The sequence below is a fragment of the Mustelus asterias genome, chromosome 14 (assembly GCF_964213995.1).
Source record: "Mustelus asterias chromosome 14, sMusAst1.hap1.1, whole genome shotgun sequence".
In the NCBI taxonomy this organism is placed as follows: domain Eukaryota; kingdom Metazoa; phylum Chordata; class Chondrichthyes; order Carcharhiniformes; family Triakidae; genus Mustelus; species Mustelus asterias.
In genome coordinates this window covers 17,049,909-17,077,173 of record NC_135814.1, presented here as the reverse complement: position 1 = coordinate 17,077,173, position 27,265 = coordinate 17,049,909, and the positions used below count along the sequence as shown (strand labels likewise).

At 44.3% G+C, this 27,265-nt stretch overlaps 1 protein-coding gene across 2 annotated transcripts in view; it reads right to left on the bottom strand.

Annotated features, from left to right (window-relative positions):
* The window catches only part of gli2a (GLI family zinc finger 2a), a 433,016-nt gene extending 407,193 nt beyond the window's left edge, over positions 1-25,823 (bottom strand). For both annotated transcript variants that reach the window (XM_078227922.1, XM_078227923.1), the window contains exon 1: positions 25,325-25,823. The gene's annotated coding sequence lies outside the window, so the exon portion shown is untranslated. The remainder of the gene's footprint in view (positions 1-25,324) is intronic.
* Between the last annotated feature and the right edge of the window lie 1,442 nt (positions 25,824-27,265).

The window sequence follows — 27,265 nt, the reverse complement described above, 5'->3', positions numbered from 1 at the left end:
TGCTACTTTGGGTAGGATTCCTGCAGTGCTTAAGTTTAAAGTTTAATTATTAGGATCACAAGTAGGCTTACATTAACACTGCAATGAAGTTATTGTGAAAATTCCCAAGTCGCCACACTCCGGTGCCTGTTCGGGTACACTGAGGGAGAATTTAGCACGGCCAATGATCTAACCAGCACATCTTTCAGACTGTGGGAGGAAACCAGAACACCCGGAGGAAACCCACGCAGACACGGGGAGAATGTGCAGACTTCGCACAGACAAAGTAAAGCAAAAAGTTTATTTATTAGTCAAAGTAAAGCTTACATTAACACTGCAATGAAGTTACTGTGAAGTTCCCCTGGTCGCCACATGCCGGCGCCCGTTTGGGTCAATGCACCTAACCAGTATGTCTTTCAGACTGTGGGAGGAAACTGGAGCACCCGGAGGAAACCCATGCAGACACGGGGAGAACGTGCAAACTCCACACAGACAGTGACCCAAGTCGGGAATCAAACCCAGGTCCCTGGTGCTGTGAGGCATATGGTGCAATGATTCTTTTCCTGGCCAGGATGTGTATTGAGGGTAAGAATTGGACAGTTTTCCAAGGGCAATGTACCTAATTGACACGTTACCGTCGGCTGTGTGTAAAGTAAGCATGATGGTGCTCTGATGGCAGTCACTGCCAGCATGTTGGGTTTACACCATGTCCTTCTGCTATTCCTATGTACCCTGTACACATGCAAGAACTTACTCATAGGTTGTTCCAGATCTGAAAGAACATCATACATTAAAGACAGTTTAAAATGGCATCGCTGCCCCAGTTTTATTGGAGAGTTGTGGCTTCTGGCAATCGGAAATAGCATGGAAATGAACATTCTTCCATTGGCTGTCCTTTTATTTTTGATGCTTCTATTTAAAAAATGCATTTCTCTTCTATATCTAACATGCTCAAGAAGACCACTCAGCTTCCTTCTCAAGGGAAACCTAAGGATGGGCAACAAATATCGGCCTTATTAATAACATCCTTATCCCAAGAATGAAGATAAATGTCTTCCCTTCCTTTTCCTAACTGACTTCTTCATGGAGGCGCAAATCATTAATGCAATCGAAGGGTTTCACCATTGATCAGAAACTTAATTTGAACAACCATAAGTATCATGACAACAAGAGCAAGTCAGAGGCTGGGAATTCTGCAGTGAGTAACTCACCTCCTGACTCCCCAAAGCCTGTCCACCATCTACAAGGCATAAGTCAGCAATGTGTTGCAAAGCTCTCTGTTTGCCAGGATGAGTAATGCACCAACAATAATATTCCAACAACACTCAAGAAGATCAACACCATCCGGGACAAAGTATTCCCTCCATCACCAGCACAATGTGGGTGGCTGCAGTGTGCACATTCACCACAGCAACTCTGAGGCTTTTTAGATAGCAGCTCCCCAGACCATAAGCTCTGACGCCTAGAAGGACAAAGATAGCAAGCACATAAAAACTCCACCAACTCTAAGTTATCTTCTAAGTTATACACCATCCTGATTTGGAAACATATCACCATTCCTTAATTGTTGATAGACCAAAATCCTGGCACTCCCTAACTAACAGCACCGTACCTCCCCCAGACAACCTTGATTGGTTCGAGAAGGTGAGTCATCACCACCTTTTCAAAGGTTATTAGGGATGGGCAATATATATTGGTTTTGTCAGTGGTGCCCACAACCAGTGAATTCATTAAAAAAAATAGATAGAGGTTTAAAGTTGGTACAAATTAGGGTCCACTAACATCGTAACCGTGAAACAACCCCATTTTCAAGTTTGCTGATGACACCACTGTAGTGGATCAGACCTCAAACGATGAGCTGGGGTACAGGAAAGCGATAAAGAATCTGGTGAACTGGTGTGACGAGAATAACCTCTCCCTTAATGTCAGCAAAATGAAGGAGATGGTCATCGATTCAGGAAACCTAGTGGAGGACATCCCCCTGTCTACATCAACAGGGATGAAGTGGAAATGGTCAAGAGCTTCAAGTTTCGAGGTGTCCAGATCATCAATAACCTGTCCTGGTCTCTCCATGCCGACACTATAGTTAAGAAAGCCCACCAATGCCTCTACTTTCTCAAGAGGCTAAGGAAAGTTGGCCAGTTTATTACTTGAAAGGGTGTAAATTGAGAGAGGTGTATACTCATCGAGACCTTGGTGCCCTCGTGCATCAGTCACTGAAAGTAAGCGTGCAGGTACAGCAGGCAGTAAAGAAGGCAAATGGTACTTTGGTCTTCAAAGCAAGAGGATTTGAGGGATAGGGATGTTTTGCTGCAATTGTATAGGGCGTTGACGAGGCCACACCTGGAGTATTGTGTCCAGTTTGATGCCCTTAACTGAGGAAGGATGTCCTTGCTATAGAGGGAGTACAGCAAAGGTTTATCAAGCTGATTCCTGAGATGGCAGGTCTGTCATATGAGGAAACACTAAGTCGGTTAGGATTATAGTCACTGGAGTTTAGAAGAGTGAGAGGGGATCCCATGGAAACTTATAAAATTCTAACAGGGTTAGACAGGGTCGATTCAGAAAGAATGTTCCCAATGGTGGGGGAGTCCAGAATGAGGGGATCATAGTTTGAGGATAAAGGGTGAACCTTTTAGAACTGAGGTGAGGAAAAATGTCTTCACCCAGAGAGTAGTGAATGTGTGGAATTCACTACCACTGAATGGAGTTGAGGCCAAAACATTGTCTGATTTCAAGATGAAATTAGATATAGCGCTTGGGATCAAGGGATATGGCGTGAAGTGGGGATCAGGATCTTGAATTTGATGATCAGCCATGATCAAAATGAATGGCAGAACAGGCTCGAAAGGCCGAATGGCCTCCTCCTGCTTCTACTTTCTATGTTTCTCTGTCAGCTACAACTCTCACCAACTTTTGCAGATGCACCATAGGAAGCACTCTTTCTGGTTGTATCACAGCTTGGCATGGCTCCTGCTCTGTCCAAGATCGCAAGAAACTACAAAAGGTTGTGAATGTAGCCCAATCCATCACTCAAACCAGCCTCCCATCCATTGATTCTGTCTACACTTCCCGCTGCCTCGGAAAAGCAGCAGCATAATCTGGAACTGTTTGGATCTTTCGAGGAAGAGTCATACGGGGCTTGAAACGTTAGCTCTGCTTCTCTTTCCACAGTTACTGCCAGACCTGCTGAGTTTTTCCCGCACTTTCTATTTCACTCCTGGTCCTCGATGCTATCCAGTGGCCTGTACTTGGGGTCTGGGTGCACACACATGTGCATGTGTAGGTGTAAACCGCAAGAAACTACAAAGGGTTGTGAATGAAGCGCAGTCCATCACTCAAACCAGCCTCCATCCATTGACACTGTCTACACTTCCCGCTGCCTTGGAAAAGCAGCCAGCATAATCAAGGACCCCACGCACCCGAGACATTCTCTCTTCCATGTTCTTCCGTCGGGAAAAGATACAAAAGTCTGAGGTCACGTACCAACTGACTCAAGAGCAACTTCTTCCCTGCTGCCATCAGACTTTTGAATGGACTTAGCTTACATTAAGTTAATATTTCTCTACACGCTAGCTATGACTGTAACACTACATTCTGCACCCTCTCCTTCTCTATGAACAGTATGCTTTGTCTGTATAGCGTGCAAGAAACAATATTTTTCACTGTATCTAATACATGTGACAATAATAAATCAAATCAAAATCAAATCAAATCAAATGAATTTAAATCAAGGACTGCATGGGAATTCCAGTTATAAATTCAGCAAGAGACAATCAAAACTGCCAGAGCTTCACTTTATAAATTTAAACCTGGTGGGAAACTTGTGTGGATGAAGTCAAATCTCAAGGCTTAAACTGCCCCCAAAACAAAGGAGCAAGGCAATCTTTATTTACCAGGATAATTCATTCCCCCTCATTCCGGTGTCAGTTTGGGCTCCGCGTGGGATGCAGGCTGTGTTTACAACATGGATGAGAAGAAACATATTCTCGCTAGTGTGTTCTCGGCTATTTGCTAATCTGTTAACTTGCCAAGTAAAGAAAATAAGGTGTCACTTCACTGATCTTTTGGCTTTCAGCTGTCACGTCTGAAACATCAGCTTTTCTTTTCCAGCTGCTGACTGACCTGCCGAGCATTTCCAACATGATTCCATTCCCTTTAACTACGTCTGCAATTAAACGGGAGCAGAGTTATCACCGTCTTGTTGCCTTAATGCAGATGGATGAATTATTTTTTTTAAAAGATGGGGTCATTTAAATAGTTGGGGCAGGCAATCATCTGTATAGGTGCAAAAGAGGAACATGCCCTACCATGTCCCTGGAGCAACAGATTTGATGTGATTTGATTTATTATTGTCACATGTATTAACATAGTGAAAAGTATTACTTCTTGCGCACTATACAGACAAAACATACCGTTCATAGAGAAGGAAACGAGACAGTGCAGAATGTAGTGTTACAGTCATAGCTAGAGTGTAGAGAAAGATCAACTTAATGCAAGGTAAGTCCATTCAAAAGTCTGACAGCAGCAGGGAAGAAGCTGTTCTTGAGTCGGTTGGTACGTGACCTCAGACCTTTGTATCTCTTCCTGGACCTCAACCTCTGTTAAGGCCCAGGAAGAGAATAGATGCTTCACAGTTAAAATGCTCCTAAGGGAGCAAATGGCCATCGTCATTCCCGAATATGGTCCTGGGATTGTTACCAAGCTTGCATTGGAACTTTCACTGGCAAGAATTCCACTGGAACTAAGGAGAGGAACGAATGGGAGAAATTCCAGTGATAGTCCAGGAATGAGCGCCGTGTCCACATATATCCTCAATATAGTGAGAGAACGTGATAGGGAGAGATGGTGCTGGGCTGCAGACTCATTCACTGAAATGTGAGCCCAGGTCTCACATGGTTCAGAAAGTTAGCAGATCAGAGTTCCAGTCCCAAATTTTGGCCTTTACCACAATTCCCAGACCTAGGAATTTTGCTGTCACTGCCTCAGTGTCAGATTGAAAATAGTGGAGCAGCCATGTCTTGTTTGCATGCCAGTTGATTCCATGTATACGGAATTATAGAATCCTTGCAGTGCAGAAGGAGGCCATTCGGCCCATCGAGTCTGCCCCAACTCTCCGAGAGAGCATCCCACCCCAGCCCATCCCCATCTCCTCATGCATTGGGACACTAAAGGGCCATTTAGCATGGTCAGTCCACCGAACTTTCACATCTTTGGACTGTGGGAGGAAATGGAGCACCCGGAGGAAACCCACGCAGACTTGGGGAGAACGTGCAAACTCCGCACAGACAGTGACCCAAGCCGGGAATTGAACCCAGGCCCCTAGCACTGTGAGGCAGCAGTGCTAACCACTGTGCCACCGAGCCGCCTAGTTGGTCCCATGTACATGGAATGTTCTTTATTACATTTTAAATTAACCTACGTCATTTCCTCTGGCAGTGTCTGGCGAGCACAAACTAACAACTTTGCCAAAGGTTTATCAATAAAGACAGTGGCTTCTCGGGGGTGGGGGCAGGGGTTTGTGGGGCGGGGGAAGGGGGGGGAGTATTTGCCTTGGGAAAAAAAGAGAACAGTCAGTATTACCCACTAAGGAGAATGCCTTGAAGAGATGAACAGAGATCTTCCGCAACCAAGGACACATCACTCAATCTGCCACAAACTGCCCCCTACACCAATCCCACTGTCTTCAATCGATAGCTCTCCTCACTTCCCTCCTGCTTTGGGGATGTCACTGCCCCACGGTTACTTAGATTAAGATCCTTCAAGTACTATTTGTTCTAGTTTAATAAAATGAAGGGCAATTAGATTCGGCAAAATCTGTTAATATTTCACCCCACCCGCCCCCCCCCCCTTCACTTCCGGTAAACCACAATTTAATTTTCTTTATGTTGAAATGAGAATACATTTTACTTTAAAAACATTCAACAGTAGTTATCCTTAATCCTATGGCTGATCCCTAGTGAAATCCAAGCCAGGTCACAGAGAGAGAGAGAGAGAATGAGAAAGAGAGTGGGGGGAAGGGACGCACATTCTGCTGGCCCAGTTGGGTGCCTGATACAATGGGACATCACCCCAGCCCCTTCTTACTCTGCTGCATAGTTCTAATCATTTTTGACCAGCAGACGGGTTAAGCGTATTCTTTCTGGTTCAGCGAGCAGAGAAAAAGGCTGAAGCCCGGGTTTTGTTGCCTGCCATGAGAAAGGAGGGAAGTTTGTGAACGGCAGGCAGAAGGTGGTCTTTGGAACCAACTGCACCTCCTATAAATAACAGCAATATCCTGTGTGAGAGCTCGTCGGGCTCCCTGAATGTCTAACAGATGTTTCCACAACATAAGACTCCACTCTGGAGAGCAGGAAGGGGAAAGTTACCACTGTTTTATGGATGTGATCTGTCGAACTGTATAAAGTCCAAGAACAATGACTTTAGTGAGCTGCCAATTACAGCAGTTAAAGAAGGAATAGCGATGCATCACAGCAGGCTCAGATTACATCAGCCCACGGCCTAAAGAGCAGTGCCTTTGAAACTAATGAAAAAGTTATGCGCACGAAGGGCTGCAACAAGAAGGAGAATGTTAACAACCCAAAATCACTCTTCTCCAGCTCCTCTCTTAAGAAAGTCATCAAGTAGCAGTTGATTCTAATTTAAGCTCTGAAAGAAGCCTGAACTCAGAACGCTAACCAACAGTTTATTTAGGCTCCTAAGAGTCCTGGCATCCTGCTTTTTAACAATTGTGACCGGTGAGGGGGCCAGGTGCAGGGAATTGGGACAACAACAGGAGACAAAAAAGTATGCATTGCAAATGAAGCCTTTATACATTGGAGAATGATTCCAGCATCAATGAACCAGATATCATTGGTTTTTCACACACTCTCTTTAAAAAAAAAACTTCATTACAGTTACACTTTGTTTTTGCCACTGATGATGGGGGTAGGGCTGGTTGGTAGATCAGAGGCGAGTGGAGCGAGATGGGAGGGGGGGGGGGGGTGGAGGGGGTGAGCTCCTGGCACGAGATCTGTCCGATGAGGGACAGTTCCTTGGAAACCTTAGTGGCTTGAACGACTGTGCTCCTGTCACGAGACTCGGGAGTGATTAAAAAAAAAACAAGGGTTTCAGTTTGGAGGCAAGCAGACTTTTTGTGTCAGGCTTTGACATTTTAGAAATTTTCAGGCCGACCACCCAAAAAAGAAAGAGACCGCTCGTTCCAAAAGTGAATGGCAATCCCACCCCAGTGTGTGCCGGGAAGGGGGCTGGAGGGGGTGGGGTGGGGTGGGTTGGCATTGTGGAGGGGAGGGGGATGTTGAGTGGGGTGGGGAGGGGGGGGTGGGGGGTTGGGAGAAGCTGAGAAACACATGCTGGCTTGTTGTGGTCCCTGGCCACACATATGTAGTTCATCCTCCAGTCTGTCATGATGGAGCCTGAGGTCTGGCTGCATTTTATTCCGCAAATATTTATACTGTACTCTGTTTTCAATTTGATCCAACTGTCACGGGTAGTCAATCTGCGTTAAGAAAAACATCTTTTTCTCACACCGCGCCGTTTTCTTTTTGTGTATCGCGACCTGTAATCTCGCGCAGCCCGTGACATTAAACAAACAAGAAGGGGAAAAAAAAAAGAAAAATAGTCATGTCACCTGCTAGCACATGGGGAACCCAAGCCTGCGTTCCAGGAATTTGTTCTGGCATACAGCCCTCCCCGGCGTCAGTTGGAAAAGTTTTAATTCGGCTAGCCGTGACTGTTTCCTATAAAGAAAGCGTTTTCAGTGAGGGCGATCCACAAAGTGGGGAGGATCTGGCCCATTGACGCCTAATGGGCTCCCAAACTCAGCCAGTCCAACTGGGGAGCTGCAGGGGAAAGGGAATTGAGGGGCAAAAAGGGGACACCGGCCAAGTTTGAATGGACCTACCTCATATTAAGCTGATCTTTCTCCACACCCTAGGTTAGGTGCATTGGCCACGCTAAATTCTCCCTCAGTGTACCCGAACAGGCGCCGGAGTGTGGCGACTAGGGGATTTTCACAGTAACTTCATTGTAGTTTTAATGTTAGCCTACATGTGGCTAATAAATAAATTTTAACTTTAAGCTATGACTGTAACACTACATCCTGCACCCTCTCCTTTCCTTCTCTATGTACGGTATGCTTTGTCTGTATAGCACGCAAGAAGCAATATTTTTCACTGTATGTTAATACATGTGACAATAATAAATCAAATCAATCTCAATTTGTATTCCCAAAATAAACGTCCCTTGAAAGAGTACTGTCTGTCGAGATTCACTCAGCAGCTAAAGCATAGAAAATTTGTATTTATACGGAATCTTTCACCACCTCAGGAAGTCCCAAAACACTTGACAGTTAATTAAGTACTTCTGAAATGTGGTGCCTGTTTTAAATGTAGGAAATGTGGCAGCCAATTTGCACACAGCAAGGTCAGGCAAATAGCAACGCAATCATCTGCTTTTCATATCGTTGGCTGAGGGATCAGTATTGGCCAGGACACCAAGGGGGAACTCCTCTGCTCTGAAACAGTGAAGCAGATCCTTTACACTCCCTCATGAGAGAAGGAGGTGCTTTAGATTGTTATCTCGCCCCGAAGGCAGCACCTTCAACACTGCAGCACTTCCCCAGTACCGCAGCGGCACGCCAGCCTACACTTTATACTCAAGTCTCTGCAGTGGGCCTTGAACGCACAACGTTCAGATTCAGAGGCAAGCGTGCTACCACTCAGCCACAACTGACACCCAATGACAATTGTGGGGATGACGGGGAGAAGCCAGGAAAGCGAGAGAAGCAGAACCTTCTAAAATAGAGTGAGAAAATAACTTAAAATGATTATAGTTACTGCCATTTCACTATTTTCACTATAATCGCTGCAAATTAGTCAGATGAAACTTTCGTGGAATTCACTGTCTGTGTGGAGTTTGCACGTTCTCCCAGTGTCTGCGTGGGTTTCCTTCGGGTGCTCCAGTTTCCTCCCACAGTCCAAAGATGTGCGGGTTAGGTTGATTGGCCATGCTAAATTGCCCCTTAGTGTCAGGGGGACTAGCAGGGTAAATGGGGGTTACGGGAATAGGGCCTGTGTGGGATTGTGGTAGGTACAGACTCGATGGGCTGAATGGCCTCCTTCTATACTGTAGGGATTCTATGATTCTAAATGCTAATCCTAAACTTTTTACATTGAATTAACAGCACAGAAACAAGCCATTCTTCTCAACTGATCTATTAAATTCATACAAACAAGGAGCAGGAGTAGGCCATTCAGCCCCTCGAGTCTGTGCTGTCATTTAACAAGATCATGGCTGATCACATCGTGACCTCAAATCTGCATCCTGCCTACCCCGGATAACCTATCACCCTCTTGCTTACCAAGAATCTATCCAACTCTGCCTTAAAATATTCAAAGATTCTGCTTCCACCATCTTTTCAAGAAGAGAGTTGCAAAGGCTCACGACCCTCTGAGTAAAAAATTTCACCGATCTCTGTTTTAAATGGGCGACCCCATATTTTTAAACAGTGACCTCTAGTTCTAGATTTTCACACGGGGGAAACATCTTTTCCACATCCACCCTGTCAAGATGCTCCAGGGACCTATGTGCTTCAATCCAGTTGCCTCTTACTCTTCTAAACTCCAGCGGATACAAGCCCAGCCCGTCTAACGTTTCCTCACAAGACAACTCACCCATTCCAGATATTAGTCTGGTAAACCTTCACTGAACTGCTTCCAACGCATGTATTGGTAAATAAGGTTACCAATACTGCACACATTACTCCAAATGTGGCCTCACTAGTATTCTGTATAACTGAAGCATAACTTCCTTATTTTGGTATTCAATTGCACTCACAATAACTGATAACATTATATTAGCTTTCCCAATTAGTTACTGTGGCTGCACACTAGCCTTTTGTGATTCATGCACTAAAACACCCAGATTCCTTTGCACTTTAGAGCTCGACTACCTCTCACCATTTAGATCATAAACTTTTTTATTCTTCCTATCAAAATGGACAATTTCACATTTTCTTACATTATACTCGATTTGCCATATCTTTGCCCCTCACTTAACCGATCTATAGCTTTTGTAGTGTCCTCATGTCCTCTTCGTAACTTGCTTTCACACCTATCCTTGTGTCATCAGCAAATTTGACAACCATCCCTTCAATCCCTTCCAGCAGGCCATTTATATAAATTGTAAATATTTGAGGCCCCAGCACTGATCCCTATGGCACACCACTCATTACATCGTGCCAACCTGAAAAAGTCCCATTTATGCCTACTCTCTGCTTCCTGTTAGCCAGCCAATCTTCTATTATTGACAATATGTTACCCCCTACACCATGAGCTTTTATTTCCTGCAATAACCTTTGATGTGGCACTTTATCAAATGCCTTCTGGAAATCTAAGTGCATCCACCAATTCCCTTTTATCCACAGCACATGTAACTTCCTCAAAAAACCCCAATAAGGGCGGCAAGGTGGCATTGCGGTTAGCATTGCTGCCTCACAGCGCCAGGGACCCGGGTTCAATTCCCATCTTGGGTCACTGTCTGTGCGGAGTCTGCACGTTCTCCCCGTGTCTGCGTGGGTTTCCTCTGGATGCTCCAGTTTCCTTCCACATTCCAAAGATATGCGGGTTAGGTGCATTGGCCATGCTAAATCGCCACTTAGTATCCTAGGATGCGTAGGTTAGAGGGATTAGCAGGGTAAATATGTGGGGTTACGGGGATGGGGCCTGGGTGGAATTGTTGTCGGTGCAGGCTCGATGGGCCAAATGGCCTCCTTCTGTATATCCTATAGTAGGATTCTATAATTCTAAGTTGGTCAAACTTGCTTTCCCTTTCACAAAACCATGTTGACTCTACCTGATTAACTTGAACTTATCCAAGTGCTGTGCTATGCGTTCTTTAATGAAAGTTTCTAACGTTTTATCTATGACAGATGTTAAGCTAACTAGCCTGTAGTTTCCTGCTTGCTGTCTCCCTCCCTTTCTGAATAATGAATAATGGAGTTACATTTTCTATCTTCCAATCTAATGGGACCTTCTCTGAATTGAGGTTGTTTTGGAAAATTAAAATCAATGCACCAGCTATCTATATTCTGGTGTATTTGCTTCACATGAGCCTCCTCCCAACAAAACCATGTTGTCTCTGATTATGTTGAGCTTATCCAAGTGCCCTGCTATAACTTTTTTAATAAAAGCTTCTAACATTTTACCTTTGACTCAAAGTACAGGAATTCCTACAATAAGGAATACACTGCAGAACTTTGCAAAGGGAATTCTCTCCCATTTCTGAGTCAGTTGAGTCTTCCCTCAGAAGATCAATGCGCTCCACGGATTACATCGAATTTTCTTGACAAAAGATATGATCTTACAGATATTACAGATTCTGAGTCGAAGGATAGGATTTTCCGGCCGCGCTCGCCCCAAGACCGGAAAATCCCACCCGAGGTCAACGGACCTTTGCGTGGTCCGTGTCCTGCCCGCTTTGATTCCTGTGGCAGGCAGGATGGGAAAATTCCACCCATAGTCTTCTAGGGAAATGTCAAGGAGAGGTAAGCAACCGCCAAACAGTGAGAAAAGGCAACAGAAAAAAACATCTTAGCCAGAGATGAATGAGGCTCTCTCTCTCTGTCTATTTTTCCTCTCCCCTTACAGTAAGTGTGACTACCTACAGAGCAACAGTTATGGTTTCATGGCACATGTACAGAACAACGGGAAAAATATATACAACTTTAAAACACTGCAATTTGGGGTGGCGGGAGTGGGGGTGGTGTAGCTGAAGCATGCAACCACAAGGGTCAATACTATCGTCAAGGTCCTGAAGAACAGTTATATTGCACTTGAAACATTAACTCTTTCTCTCTCCACAGATGCTGCCAGAGCTGCTGATTTTTTCCAGAACATTCAGTTTTTATTTCAGATCTCCAGCAGCCGCACTATTTCATGAAATCACAGAATTGTTATGGTGCAGAAGAAGACCATTCGGTCCATCGTGTCTGTACCGGCCCTCCAAATGAGCATTACGGCTTAGTGCCATTCCCCTGCATTTTCCCCGTACCCCTGTACATTGTTTCTTTTCAAGTAATCATCTAATATCCTCTTGAATGACTTGATTGAACCAGCCTCCACTATACTCCCAGGCAGTGCACTCCAGACCCAAACCAATTGCTGTATGGAAAGGTTATTTCTCACATCACATTTGCAAATCACCTTAAATCTTGATTCTTTCACGAGGGGGAACAGTTTCTCCCTATCTAGTCTGTTCAGCCCCTTATGATTTTGAACATTTCTGTCAAATCTCCTCTTAGCCTTCTTCTCTCCAAGGACAGCAGTCCCAACCTCTCCAATCTATCCCCATAACTGAAGTTTCTCATCCCTGGAAACATTCGTGCAAACCTCTTCTGCACTCTCTCCAATGTGTTCACATCCTTCCTATAGCGTGACACTCAGAATTGTACACAATATTCCAGCTGAGGTCCAACTAGTGTCTTGTATAGGTTCAGCATAACCTCTGTTGTGTACCCTCTGTCCCTATTAATAAAGCCCTGAATACTATATGCTTTATAACTGTTCTCTCCACCTGTCCTGCCACCTTCAATGATCTCTGCACATATACACCCGGGTCCTTCTGCTCCTGCACCCCTTTTAAGCTGTTGCCCCTAATTTTATGTTGTCTCTCCATGTTCTTCCTGCCAAAATGCTTCACCTCACATTTCTCCGCATTGATCTTCATCTGCCACCTATCTGCCCACTCCACCAAATTGCCTACATCCTTTGGAAGTTCTACACGGTCCTCTTCACAGTTTACAATACTTCCAAGTTTTGTGTCATCCTCAAACTTGAAACTGTCCCCTGCACACCAAGAGGTAGATCATTAATATGTACATTTTGCTTTTATTATTCTGGTCACCACTGATTTTTCTCTTCTTAGCTAGATGTTGCCCTTTGGTAGGGAAAAGAATAAATAAATCAGTTGGTGATTCTGATCCCATTTCCCAGTGACCTCTGTTGGAAAGGACACATATGTAGACATCGAGTGGGCAGAGGATTTTGCCCAGTAATGATGCCTTCTTTAATGAACATTGCCGATTGAATTAACACACAAAGACTGGCTATAGGGACAGGGGAGCAGACCATACTTTTACACGACAGAACAGAGGAAAGAAAAGTTGAAACGATGGAGGGGGCATTAATTGTACCATAAAGCAGCGTGAGAAAATGTTGCAAAAGCCTACTTACACAACACTTATTGCCATTTCTGACAGCACAATCCATTTAGCAATATTGAAATTTGTTACAATTACTTTAATTATTCTGGACAATCTCAGCAGTAAGCTCATTATAAAGAAGAAATGCCAAGATAAACATCTTGTTCTCGAAGCTGGCCTGATAACATCTTCATTATTACTCATGCAAGACCTTTTGTCGCTCTGTAACTTTTTGGGTGAAACTGATGCACAGACCATTTTGGGGCATTCAACAGCGAGCTCATGTGTAGCACAGAGTTTACAGCCTGCAGATAAAGCACAGCCCCTGTTGGAACACAACAGGCTCAACAATTCACCAAACTACCTACTTCTACAGGTAAACATTGGAGCCGTAGGCATGCTTCAAACTCATGGATTTGAGTTTGAGACAAGTGTGAGGTATTGCACTTTGGAAGGACAAACCAAGGTAGAACATACAAGGTAAACGGTAGGACACTGAAGAGTGCAGTAGAACAGAGGGATCTGGGAATACAGATACATAATTCCCTAAAAGTGGCGTCACAGGTAGAAAGGGTCGTAAAGAGTGCTTTTGGTACATTGGCCTTTATAAATCAAAGTATTGAGTATAGGAGTTGGAATGTTATGGTGAGGTTGTATAAGACATTGGTGAGGCTGAATTTAGAGTATAGTGTGCAGTTTTGGTCAATTACAGGAAGGATATTAATAAGGTTGAAAGAGTGCAGAGAAGGTTTACAAGGATGTTGCCGGGACTTGAGAAACTGAGTTACAGAGAAAGGTTGAATAAGTTAGGACTTTATTCCCTGGAGCGTAGAAGAATGAGGGGAGATTTGATAGAGGTGTATAAAATTATGATGGGTATAGATAGAGTGAATGCAAGCAGGCTTTTTCCACTGAGACGAGGGGAGAAAATAACTAGAGGACTTGGGTTAAGGGTGAGGGGGGAAAAGTGTAAAGGGAATATTAGGGGGGGGGGCTTCTTCACACAGAGTGGTGGGAGTGTGGAATGAGCTGCCGGATGAGGTGGTGAATGCGGGCTCACTTTTAACATTTAAGAAAAACTTGGACAGTTACATGGATGAGAGGGGTGTGGAGGGATATGGTCCAGGTGCAGGTCAGTGGGACTAGGCACAAAAATGGTTCAGCACAGGCAAGAAGGGCCAAAAGGCCTGTTTCTGTGCTGTAATGTTCTATGGTTCGATGGTTCTTCTGTAAGAACCCCTGCGAACTAACACATTTCAGCTGTAGTATCCCCCTACAAGCTAACAGAATTTAGTAACAACGTCTGCTAAAATCCAAGAGCGTTCAGCTGTAAAGCAGTAAATGTAACATAGTTTTTGCGATCACATGCAATCTAACACACTTCAGCTTAATACCCCTACAATCTAACACATTACAGCTGTAATACCCCCTACAATCTAACACATTACAACTGTAACACTCCCTACAATCTAACACATTACAACTGTAATACTCCCTACAATCTAACACATTACAACTGTAATACTCCCTACAATCTAACACATTACAGCTGTAAAACCCCCTAAAATCTAACACATTACAACTGTAATACTCCCTACAATCTAACACATTACAGCTGTAATACCCCTACAATCGAACACATTTCAACTGTAATAGCCCTACAATCCAAGACATTTCAGTTGTAATACCTGCTACAATCTAACGCACTACAGCTGTAATACTCCCTACAATCTAACACATTACAGCTGTAATACTCCCTACAATCTAACACTTTACAGTCATAATACTCCTGACCATCCAACACATTACAGCTGTAATACCCCCTACAATCGAACACATTTAAGCTGTAATACCCCCTACAATCTAACACATTACAGCTGTAATACTCGCTACAATCTAACACATTTCAGCTGTAACACCCCCTACAATCCAACACATTACAGCTGTAATACCCCCTACAATCTAACACATTACAATTGTAATACTCGCTACAATCTAACACATTACAGCTGTAATGTCTATCATGATCAAACAGATTGCTGACACCCACTTTGTAAGAATAGAGATGAGGAATAATCATAGATCAAAGAACAGGGCATTGTCAGTTTGGGTCCAAACCACAACAGCTTCAGGATAGAAGAGAGATCAAGAATAATCTCAGCCCCCACCCCAGGATGAATAATACCATTTTGTAGCCACCTTCAATTCACCACTAGTGCTGCAAATACAAAACAATTTTAAGCTTTGAAAAGTCGGAGGGTTTTTGTAAAATTTATATAATCTTTGGAAAAATCCTGCCCTCTGATCTTGGTCTTTGAAATGTCCGGAAGTTGCCAAAGAATTTCCAATGCTTCGACTTCCAAGGAAACATTGGGTTACAGTGAGCAAGAGTTAGGGGGGCCAATCTCTGAATGAGTTACGGAAAAAACTCAGGGGCGGGTCCACAGTGATCCCAGAACCAAGAAAACAAAACACAAAACATAGACCCGGGGCCTAACACTGCACCCTGCACAGTATCAAAACTGTACGAGAATTCATTCTGTGCAGTTATCAAGAAAGCTAAAGGAAGTTGAAGGAATTCAGACTGTAATCAGCTTGCAGAATTTGTGAATTATTTCCCACTTGGTCCAAGGTATAACTGCTTTACTCTCCATTTTGGTTAAAACCTTTGTAACTATTATCAGATGAGATTTCTAGACAGTTAGATAGATCTTACATCGAAATAGCACCTTTGACAACCGCTGGACATTCCCAAAGTGTTTTACAGCTGCACCGATAACAATCCCACCCAGGCCCTATCCCCGCAACCCCACGCATTTACCTTGCTAATCCCCCTGACAATAAGGGGCAATTTAGCATGGCCAATCAATCTAACCCCTACGTCTTTGGACTGTGGGAGGAAACCCACACAGACATGGGGAGAATGTGCAAACTCCACACAGACAGTGACCCGAGGCTGGAATTGAACCCTGGTTCCTGGTGTAACCCTGGTCCCTGGTGTAACCCTGGTCCCTGTGAGGCAGCAGTGCTAACCACTGTGCCACCGTGCCACCCACAAGGAATGCACACTGTTACTTTGGTTGAATCAGCATAGATCATCAACCTGGAAGCTGAGGGATTTGTACAGCTCAGACCTGGTATAGGCACCACAGTCATTGAGTGAGCTCTCCTGGACCTAAGTGAATCCTGCTTGACAGAAAGCAAAAAAGGGGTCGCAGTAAATGAAGTGTATTTTAAATACACCGATTTATTTAAATGAATACACCAAGCTCTCTGTTCTTTCATTTTTACTGGTGCGTCCTTTACTTGCTTGCAGGAAATCATTGCCATTCATGGCTGCCAGCTACCATTTAAGTTAAATCAATTCAAGTTAGCATAAGTGTACTTCAGCATTGGAACAGCTCTCCACAGCAGGGACTCAAAGACCTGCCAGACTTTATAGCATTGTCCCGTGCACAAAGAACTGTTGATGGACCTGTGTAGAGAGTTATCTGGATCCTTAAAACTGATGCTCTTTCATGTAGTACTTGTCGAGAGAACTGTCAATAATAAGGACACATGGCGGCTGTTTGTAAGCATATCACAAACAATAGTGCGGTAAAGCCACACTGGATAACACGTGTTTGATCACCTGCTGTGCAGTAAATTTTTGTCCTGCAATTTTACTGAAAGCAAGACAGACACTCACATGAAGGGAAAGCAGCAGTAGAATGGAGTTGTGCGCCTGGAACTTTTGAATAAAGAAAAGCTTGCATTTATATGGTGCCTTTCACATCCTCAAGACGTCCAAAGCTTTTTACAACCAACACAGTGTCTCGGACAATTAAATAGATCGCGATCACATAGGGATGCTGGGACACAGATTCACACACATTCAAGTAAGATACCGTAAGCTTATTTGTGAAGATTCCCTCTCTTATTTCTAGTGCAAGTGCCAATACATTCCTTTACGGTGTCCCTACACGCAACCATGAGAGGAATTCCAACCCTATTCGGAGTTCTGGATCTCAGCCAGGAAGGTTCACGCCTGACACAACTCTGAGTCTCCGGTTCAACATGACATGGGCAAGGGATCGGGGCAGGCCACATATCTGCCTGCCCTCTCAGCTGGACAGCAGGGTGGGGGAGGGGATGTGGGGGTGTGGGGGAGGGAGTGTGGGGTGGCGGGGGAGGGGAAACAACCCTAATTTAGCAAGACAATGGCTTTCCATTAATTATACACAACAACTGGGATTCAAAGCCACGCTTGTCAGATCACCCACGTTCAAAGTGCCAAAGCTTCACTCGAAATGAGAGTTTGTCCACGGCAAAGCCTTTAGCAGGGAATGGATATCGAGGGAAGCGCTTTCATGAAGAAGGGATTGCATCTCTCACGACTCGTTTTCGCAAAACATTTCTAGAAAAAGCAACACATCACACTTTCCGATTCCCCCTCTGCCTCCCAAGAACGCAGACGGCCTTAACTCAGCGATAGTTTAACTTAATAGCCCAAAATGCTGAGAATGGTTTGGGCACTATTGTACGAAGGAGGCTGAGATTAAATTTCTGTGGTTTTGTCCCCATTTAAACTTTCAGAAGCACAACAACAGGTTTCCACCGGAGTGAAGAAAAAGAATATCTGATCAATAATCCCTGACAAAAGTGAATGTGTGAGAAAAGCGACATAATGGTGTTCCTGAGGATGAAAGTGACATCCTGATCATGGATTTCAGAGGCAGATGACCACAGCTTTAGACTGTGAAAAAACCTGAATAGGCCATCAATTCTTTGCAGTCTTTTCATTCCCTCTGGCCTGACTGCTGGAACTCTTCACTGAACACAATAGCAACTGCACTAAATCTTTCTTCTTATGCAAATCGCAGCGATCAGGCCCTCATGCTGAACAACTTTCGATGAAGCTACAGTCACACAAACCATTGGCCGCTTCACAACAAAATCAGAAATAATTGCGGCAATAAAAATTAAAATTGCCCCCTTTGCTTTCTACCTCCTGCCTCATTTTACTCAGCGGGCCCAGTTAGCTACCCTCCCCGACACAACTCCATGTAAACCACCTCCCTTCCCACACCACATGCCCCTCCCCGGAAAAAGTTAATGAACATTTTTGGTGTATGTTAACAGATCTCTTCTCACCTACACAATAGGGGAACTGGTTTAATTGCTTAGAAAGTGAATTGTTAGAATGACGCATATTGCATTGCAAATACATACACATTTGGTATGTTTCTCATAGGTGGACTTTTTAAATCAGTTTAGGCATAGGCGAGATAACTTCGAGGCCTTCACTGACTATATCACTGTAAAATCTGGATCAGGCCACTGGATAATCAATATACTATCTGAGTAACTATCTTTGTCATACAAATGCTCCTTGGATGCCTATCAAGTAACATGAACTATAGAGAGCGCCCCCCCGTCAACAACTTTCATTTTTATATTGCATCTTTCACTTCATAAACATCTCGAACCGCTTCCCACAGGAGACAGCAGATGCCAAGCTGTAGTATAAAAGTTAGGACAGGGAATCAAAGACAAGGCCAAATAAAGAGAGGTTTTGAGGTTTCTTTTAGCAGTGGAAAGTGAAGTAGCAAGGGAAAAGAGGATTGGGGAGAGGTGGGGGAGGGGGGGCAGGGGTTCCCGAGAGTAGAGCTAAGGCAGCCTGAGACTTTTCCAGTGATGGAGAAGTGGGGGGGATGGGAATTCACAGGTGGCTGGTCGGAGGACTGAAGGCCTCTACTGTGAGGCTGTAGGAGATGACAAAGCCTTGGGGGCAAAATGTGGCATCGAAGTCTGGAATTTTGACTTCTCTACGTTACTGGAGGCAAAGGGAAGGAAATCTGTTGCAATCATTGGGAACATAAGGAATGGCGGGCGGCACAGTGGCACCGTGGTTAGCACTGCTGCCTCACAGCTCCAGGGGCCCAGGTTTGATTTCCGGCTTGGGTCATTGTCTGTGCGGAGTCTGCACGTTCTCCCCGTGTCTGCGTGGGATTTCTTCCGAGTGCCCTGGTTTCCTCCCACAGTCTGAAAGACATGCTGGTTAGGTGCATTGGCCATGCTAAATTCTCCCTCAGTGAACCCGGATAGGTGCCGGAGTCACTGCAGCGTTAATGTAAGCCTACTTGTGACACCAATCAAAAAACTTAAAACTTTAATGAGCACGTGGGACTGTACATTGAACAGGTTGTAGAGGAAGCAGAATTTTGGACAATTTTTAGGTTGGGGTAAGGTGGAAACTGGGAATCAGGGATTTGGAGAAATCACATCTTGATGGGAAACGCATGCATTTGGCTTTCGGTGGTCGCCAAGGTGACCAGTGCTGCAAAGGTGGAAGGAAGCAATCTTGATAAGTGAAAAGATTTCTGATTTTGAAACTCAGTTCAGGGTTGGTTCAGCCTGAGTGAGCAGCTGGAGAGAGATATAAATGAAGGATATTTTTGTAAGAGCAAAATATAACGGTTTTCCCCAAAATTCAATTGAAGAAGATTCCGATTAACCCATAACTTGATATTGGACAGGCAGTTTCAGAAATATAAGTCAAAAATGAGGCTTTGATCTTGGAGGTCATGAAAATATATGTGGAAGTCCACCCCAAAACTTTTGGTAATGTCACAGGGAGAAGCGCACTGACTCAGGACAGGAGAGGGCTATGCCTCAAGATACTCTGATGGTGACCTCACTGGAATGGGGACTTAATCCCCTACTGCCAACATCCTGTGGGGTTATCATTGACCAGAAAGTGTACTAGATGAGCCCTATAAAGATTGGCTATAAGAATAGGTCAGGGGGTGGGAATCTTGTGAATAACTCATCTCCTGGCTCCCCAAAGCCTGTCCATCTTCTACAAGGCACAAGTCAGGAGTGTGATGGAATATTCTCCACTTGCCTGGATGGGTGCAGCCCCAACAACACTCAAGAAGCTTGACACCATCCAATGGGCGGCACGGTAGCACAGTGGTTAGCACTGCTGCTTCATAGCTCCAGGGACCTGGGTTCGATTCCCGGCTCGGGTCACTGTCTGTGTGGAGTTTGCACATTCTCCTCGTGTCTGCGTGGGTTTCCTCCGGGTGCTCCGGTTTCCTCCCACAGTCCAAAGATGTGCGGGTTAGGTTGATTGGCCGTGCTAAAAAATTGCCCCTTAGTGTCCTGAGATGCGTGGGTTAGAGGGATTAGTGGGTAACATATGTAGGGATATGGGGGTAGGGCCTGGGTGGGATTGTGGTCGGTGCAGACTCGATGGGCCGAATGGCCTCTTTCTGTACTGTAGGGATTCTCTGATTCTCTCTGATTCTAAGGCAAAGTAGCCTCGCTTGATTGTTACCCCTTCCACAAACATTCACTCCCTCCACCACCAACGCACAGTGGCAACCGTGTGTACCATCTAAAAGATACACTGCAGGAACTCACCAAGGCTCCTTACGCAGCACCTTCCAAACCCACAACTGCTACTATCTAGAAGGATAAGGGCAGCAGACACAAGGGAACACCATCACCTGGAAACTTTCCTCCCAGTCATTCACCATCCTGACTTGGAATTATATCACTGTTGCTGGGTTAAAATCCTGAAACCCCCTCCCTACCAGCAATATGGCTGTACCTGCACCTCTGCAGCAATTCAAAAAGGCAGCTGACCGGTACCCTCTCAAGGGCAATTTGGAATGGGCAATAAACGTTGGCCGAGCCAGCGATATCCCGTAAATGAGTAATAAAAACTTTTGAGCAGGATAATTTTGAGGTTTTGAGAAGCAAAGATGTTAGAGTGCAAAGAATGAAAAAGGAAGTCTTGGAAGAAATGAGTAACAGGCTAGGTAGAGGCTGGTCTAATCGTATTAATGGAGTTCACACCCTCACTTATCAAAACAATAATGTTAACATCTGCCAGCATCCACAAACTGTCCATGTAAACACTCAATAATTCCATTAGTTTAGTTGGTGCACCTTCTCTTAATAGAGAATATATTTAATCAATGATCTTTTCCATGTAAAGGTAATGAATTGAAAATCAATCAGATTGTACCACATGTAAAGTTTTATTTATTAAAGCTTATTCATTAGTCACAAGTAAGGCTTACATTAACACTGCAATGAAGTTACAGTGAAATTCCCCTAGTCGCCACATTCCGGTGCCTGTTCGGGCACAGTGAGGGAGAATTTAGCATGGCCAGTACGCCTAACCAGCACGTCCTTCAGGCTGTGGGAGGAAACCGGAGCACCCAGAGGAAACCCACGCAGACACGGGGAGAATGTGCAAACTCCACACAGACAGTGACCCAAGCCGGGAAATCGAACCCAGGTCCCTGGCACTGTGAGGCAGCATCAAGAGAGAGTTTACTAAGCAATGAATAAAAACCCTTTGCATTGTTCATAATCAGAGATAAAAGTTCAAAATATTTCATGATGTTTAGCTCATTGCAAGAGCAGAGAGTACAGATTTCACTCATTAGCTTCAACAATAGTTGGTCAATTATTTAACAATTTTTAAAGCCAGAAAGAAGTGCTCACATCAAAAACAAGCTATTTTGTTCCGTTTTCAATGCTTTGTGAATTATGTCACATAGGCGCATAATGACTATGAAGCAAAAATCCCAAAGCTAGCGTTAAGGAGTACTATTGTTTCTAAATTATCTTTCAAGTTACTTTAGCAGGATGGCAAATGGTTGTGTGTGAAGTTAGTAAATCACAGAATCATAGAATCCTACAGTGCTGAAGGAGGCCATTCGGCCCATCGAGTCTGCACCAACCACAATCCCACCCAAGCCCTGTCCCCACAACCCCATGCATTTACCCTAGCTAGTCCCCCTGACACTAAGGGGCAATTTAATATGGCCAATCCATCTAACCCACACATCTTTGGACATCATCAAATCAGCAGTGCTAGTTTCAGTGGCATTACTGGTGCCAGTGTTAGTCACCACATCACCTGTGCCAGTGCATTTGCCCACCACAATAAATTTAAGCAGAATTGAAAAACTTAGCAAGCGAAAGGGAAAGAAGTGCGAAAGTTTTCATCATGCTGGCGGATGCAATGCCTGCCACTGGGATTTGCAAGGCTAATTTTAAACACAGATTTCACAGAAGGCTGCTCCTGAAACTGGAATCCACTAAAAAGTCTCAACATATTGACAAGACACTAATACGATTGAAAACACGGAGCAGTCAGTGCTTTAGCTTTACGAAACACTGTTTGCATTAGCTCACTAAGATGGAAGCTAAACTGGACATTTGGTACTGTACCATTTTGGTGTACCCATGGCACCAACAGTTTCACCTTGAAAACAGCACCGCAGGACAATCTGTCGGAGCCATTTTTGCATCTCCAGCATGGTGTGTCAATGCTCGAGTAATTGCAGTGAATGAGTGACCAGTGGAATGCCAACCCAGCCGGGCACTACGCAAGTCTGCACTGATGTCATATGTACACACAGATGTACAGTACTCTCACGGAAGCATGTATGTGTGGGGTCTCCTTGGTTTGTCACCATCAGCTCCCCATATAACTCTGCACTGTGTGTTCACATCCCTCCCTAAATCGGTGGCAATTCTGACTGCCGCACAACATTGTGCTGCTTTAAAAAATGCACAGTCAATGCAGGACACTCCTTATCACTGCATCCTTCATTAACGGCACATTGCTATGAACCGAATATAAGGGTACTTGAGTATACCCCGTATGGGTACCCAGGCATGCCAGTGAGCCAACTCAGATCAACCTCTGCAGCAGCCGCCTCTGCCTTGCTGGGGGCAAATCTTCCAATGTAACTGCAAGAGGTGTTCACACTTAAACTACAGAACCCTCCAGCAGATCTAGCAAGAGAGGCAGAGGGTGTTTATTTTTGAGGGACTTGCCGAGTGTTACATGTGCATTATTGGGGGAAAGAAAATGCCCAATGGGCCTGCGAGACAATTCAACCAGTGTTTCCACATGTCAAAACTACCATTATTTAAAATGCTTCTGTGGCGCTAAGAGGCATCAGTCACGCAAATTGTTTCAGATACACCGTAAACTGTTTTTAAAAACACACCACAAATTGTAAACAGGAGTAAACATTGGTATCAAAGGTCATTTTCGAAACACTGATGCTTCAACAGCATTGTAAGCACTAAGCTGCCGTTTAATTAGCCACTTTCCAATAAATTGTTTCTTTTAACAAAACACAGCTGATCACCAGTAAACAGCCTGTCTGCGTTTACATTGCTTTATATCATCCAACCTTATAACATTTCTGTCTCCAAACTGCCCTCACACCACAACTGATACTGTATGAAATTTTAACTGCAATTCGCAGAGCTGTATCTGTGCATCAGATGTTTACAGTGATATTCTGTTTCACTGCCCGCCACAGAATGGGCACCCACTTGCAAAGAGAAATCTCATAATAAAAATGTTGTAATCCAACTCTTTTAAACGCTGTTTTAATCCTTGAGAAAAGGCAATGCTGTCAGGAATGTATGGCTTACAAGCCAGAATGTCCACTGCATGTGCACGCACACACACACATACACAAAGATGGTATATAACAGTGCAAATCGTTGCCAGTGAGAAATACAAGTTGGATCATTTGTGTTACCAGAATAAAGCAAAAACTTCTTAGGAAGAAAATAAAGGTTTTGTCTCAACAAGCCAATTGGTTTTCTCCCCTTTTAAAAGCAAGAGTTGTGGCAGAGTTCTATGTTTGTACAATTAAAGTGACTCCGTAATTGATGTGATGGCAGGTCCCAAAGGACCACAAAGAATTTTAGCAATGCCCTCTGTGCATTTCAGACAGCACTGAAGGGCTGTATCAGTCGCCACTCTGCCACTTGTACAACCTTTATCTATACAGGCCGACACATATTTAAGTAAAATCACAATGAGAGTTTTGAGAGTCCTCACTTTTCCACTTTTGCAAAAGTGTCATGTCCCCGATGCCCTCCCCTCACCATTTTGCTGCATCTTAGGGGCAACTGTGACTTTAAGAGCCACCCCGACCTCGGAGCAGCCAAGTTGACCGTACTTGGGCTGAACTTGTTTCAGAGAAGGGACCAGGTTTGACTGCCAGGACGAAGGAGGGAGAACATGGTCCCCAGCCCAAAAATACACCCGGGTCGCTCAATGGGAAAAGAAAACGTGTAATTACAAGAGGTCTGCGCGCCTCTGAGCTGCGAATGATGCCAAGACACGGAATTAATTCCGGTGTGCGATGGGGGCGGGCGGGGAGTGCATCATTGAAATTGTTTTATTTGTGGGGCAAAATAATTCCTAAGAGCTTCACAGAGAGGGTAAAAGCAAACTGGTTACTGTCTGGGGTGCATCACTGGTTAGTTTCAGAGAGGGGAATGAGGGGTCTGAGAGAAGGAACATTGCTGTAAAGAGTTGGATCTTTGGAACACTATACAAACGCAGGAGCCCTTTAAAAGGGACAGAAATATGGCACAACACCCAGGGGCTGAGATACAAAGATACTAATTAAATCCCGTGTTTAAAAAAATTCACACTCATTACTTGTCCACAAAAACTCTACATGGACTCGGTTGACAATGACAACAAAAAGTTGTTAAACTGGCCCGTCCAACTCTTCCCCACACAGAATGCAATCTCTGGAGTGGGGGAGAGGGCAGATACCCCCTCCCCACACACACACACACACAGACTTCTCTCCGACCCCCCTTTTTTTTAAACTTCTTAATCAGCCTGGCGCCCAACACTTAACAAAATACAACACACAAAAATGGGATCAGGTTGCAAAGAACTCAGGAAAAAAAAGACCCCCCTCAACACACACACACATACATACATTTCTGGAATTCCTCCATAAAAGGTAAAGTGGGACAAAAGAAGGTAAGTTAGTTGGGAAAAAGGGAAAGAGGGAATCAGAGAGAGTACAGCGACGAGAGAAAATGAGCCAAAACCTGTTTGAAAAACTTCGGGGATGTATTTTTCTCTAAAAAGAAATCAGTTTGTTGTGAATCACACTCCTTCTCTCCACACACACACACCAAGCAGACAACAACAACCGCTGGAAGTTTGCAAAAGTGCAACAAAGTTAAGCAGCAACAACAACAGTGACATAGTAAATAAACAGAAGCAGGTAGCACTCCTTAAACATGAGCAGTCGGAGGGAAGGGGGGGGGGGGGGGGAGTGAGAGGGCAATATAAAACGTTACCTGTTTAGTACCGAAGATTTTGCTAATTTTTTTGGTTATCTGATCCGTGTGCTTTGGCTGAAAAAAGGGCTTCAAACTGGAAGGAATAACTATGTCAAAACAACAACAAAAAAAATTTTTTTGCAACTCTTTCCCCCCCTCCCAAAAAAATTAAACTTATGGAACCGTTATCATCAAAAGGCGTTTCTATAACCAAAAATAAAAATCCACACGTTTAAGAAAAAAAAGTCAAAGCTCCCACAAGGATCAGAAGTACAGCGAAGAAAATCCAGGAGCACAGTCTCTCTCAGTGTGTTGTTGAGTGTTTTTTTTAAAAAAAGGAGTGGATTCAATCGCAGAGTTTGACGAGTTGGGGCCGCCGCTGGCGTGTCTGTGCCGTGATTCCTCAGACAAGATACACGCGTAGAGAGAGAAAAAAAACTTTCCCCCTCTCTCTACCCAACACAGAGAGAGAGAGGGAGGGAGGAGAGAGAGGACAATTCACTAAACTTTTCTTCCTCTCTCCCTCTTCCTCCCTCTGTCTCCAGAGCAGAAAAGGCAGTCACTGAGTTACTTCTGTCTGTCCCCCCACCCCCCATCATCTGATTCTCCCATTCCTTCTCCCCTGGTGAGTCTCAGATCTCAACCATTTGTTACTTCAGTTGCCAAAAGAACCGTACTTTCAAGAAACCAGGGAATTGATCTGGCAAAGCTTGTCTCAAACTATTTCCTCGTAAAACCGAAATTCTCTCCCTTTTCCCATATCTGCTCATACCTCAAAGTTTCATTGTCTAAAAAAAAACTTTGCCTTCCTTGAAAACCTTTTACATTTTGTAGGAATGCTGACTAAAATAGATCTTGTCCCCACATCGTAATTTGAGCAACGAATTTATCCTATTCTTTTTAATAATGTTTCGATATATTTCGTGTGATTTAGTAAGAATTTTTATTCCTGTGCTCAGGAGGTGAATTATAATAAATTATCACAATAATCTAACCCCAAGTGGGTGCTTCTTTTTAATTGGGGAAAGGCTGAGATTTGAGCTATTTATTTTCCACTCATAGATTGATATTTTTTATTGTCCGGCTACATGTGAAACCTGGGCTGTCTTTGCGTCTCCTATAGTAGTTTTGAGTGCTGGCTGATTTTTTTTAAGAGGAGCGATCGCCCTCTCTTTTTGTGTTTTACTGTCCTCTGCTGGTCATACAAAAGGGCCCCTACATCTACAATCTCCATTAACGATGGCAGTGGCGCCCTCCCCTGTTACCTGCTTTTTACTCCATCCTTAAAGTTACAAAGTCAGAATGGGCCATGGGACGCTGGGCACATAATAACCCAGAGGTCGCTGGATCTTAACCATTCTCTGCTATTTACGTTTGCAGATACGATAGTGACTTTTAAGGGGCGCCTGGACAAATACATGAATAGGATGTGAATAGAGGGATATGGTCCCTGGAAGGGTAGGGGGTTTTACTTCAGTCGGGCAGCGCGGTCGGTGCAAGCTTGGAGAGCCGAAGGGCATGTTCCTGTGCTGTAAATCCATTCCTAAGATTAAAGCAAAATTAAGTAAAAGGTTTATTTATTAGTCACAGGGAGGTTTACATTCACACTGCAATGAAGTTACTGTGAAAATCCCCTAGTTGCACTAAAGTTTACTTATTAGTGTCACAAGTTGATTTTCATTAACACTGCAATGAAGTTACTATGAAAATCCCCTAGTTGCCACACTCCGGCGCCTGTTTGGGTACACTGAGGGAGAATTTGGCATGGCCAACGCACCTAACCAACACGTCTTTCGGACTGTGGGAGGAATCCGGAGCACTAGGACGAAACACGCAGACACGTGGAGACTCCGCACAGACTGTGACCCAAGCCAGGAATCAAACCCAGGTCCGTGGTGCTGTGAGGCAGCAGTGCTAACCATTGTGCCACCGTGCTGCCCCATCCTCTTGCAAATTCTG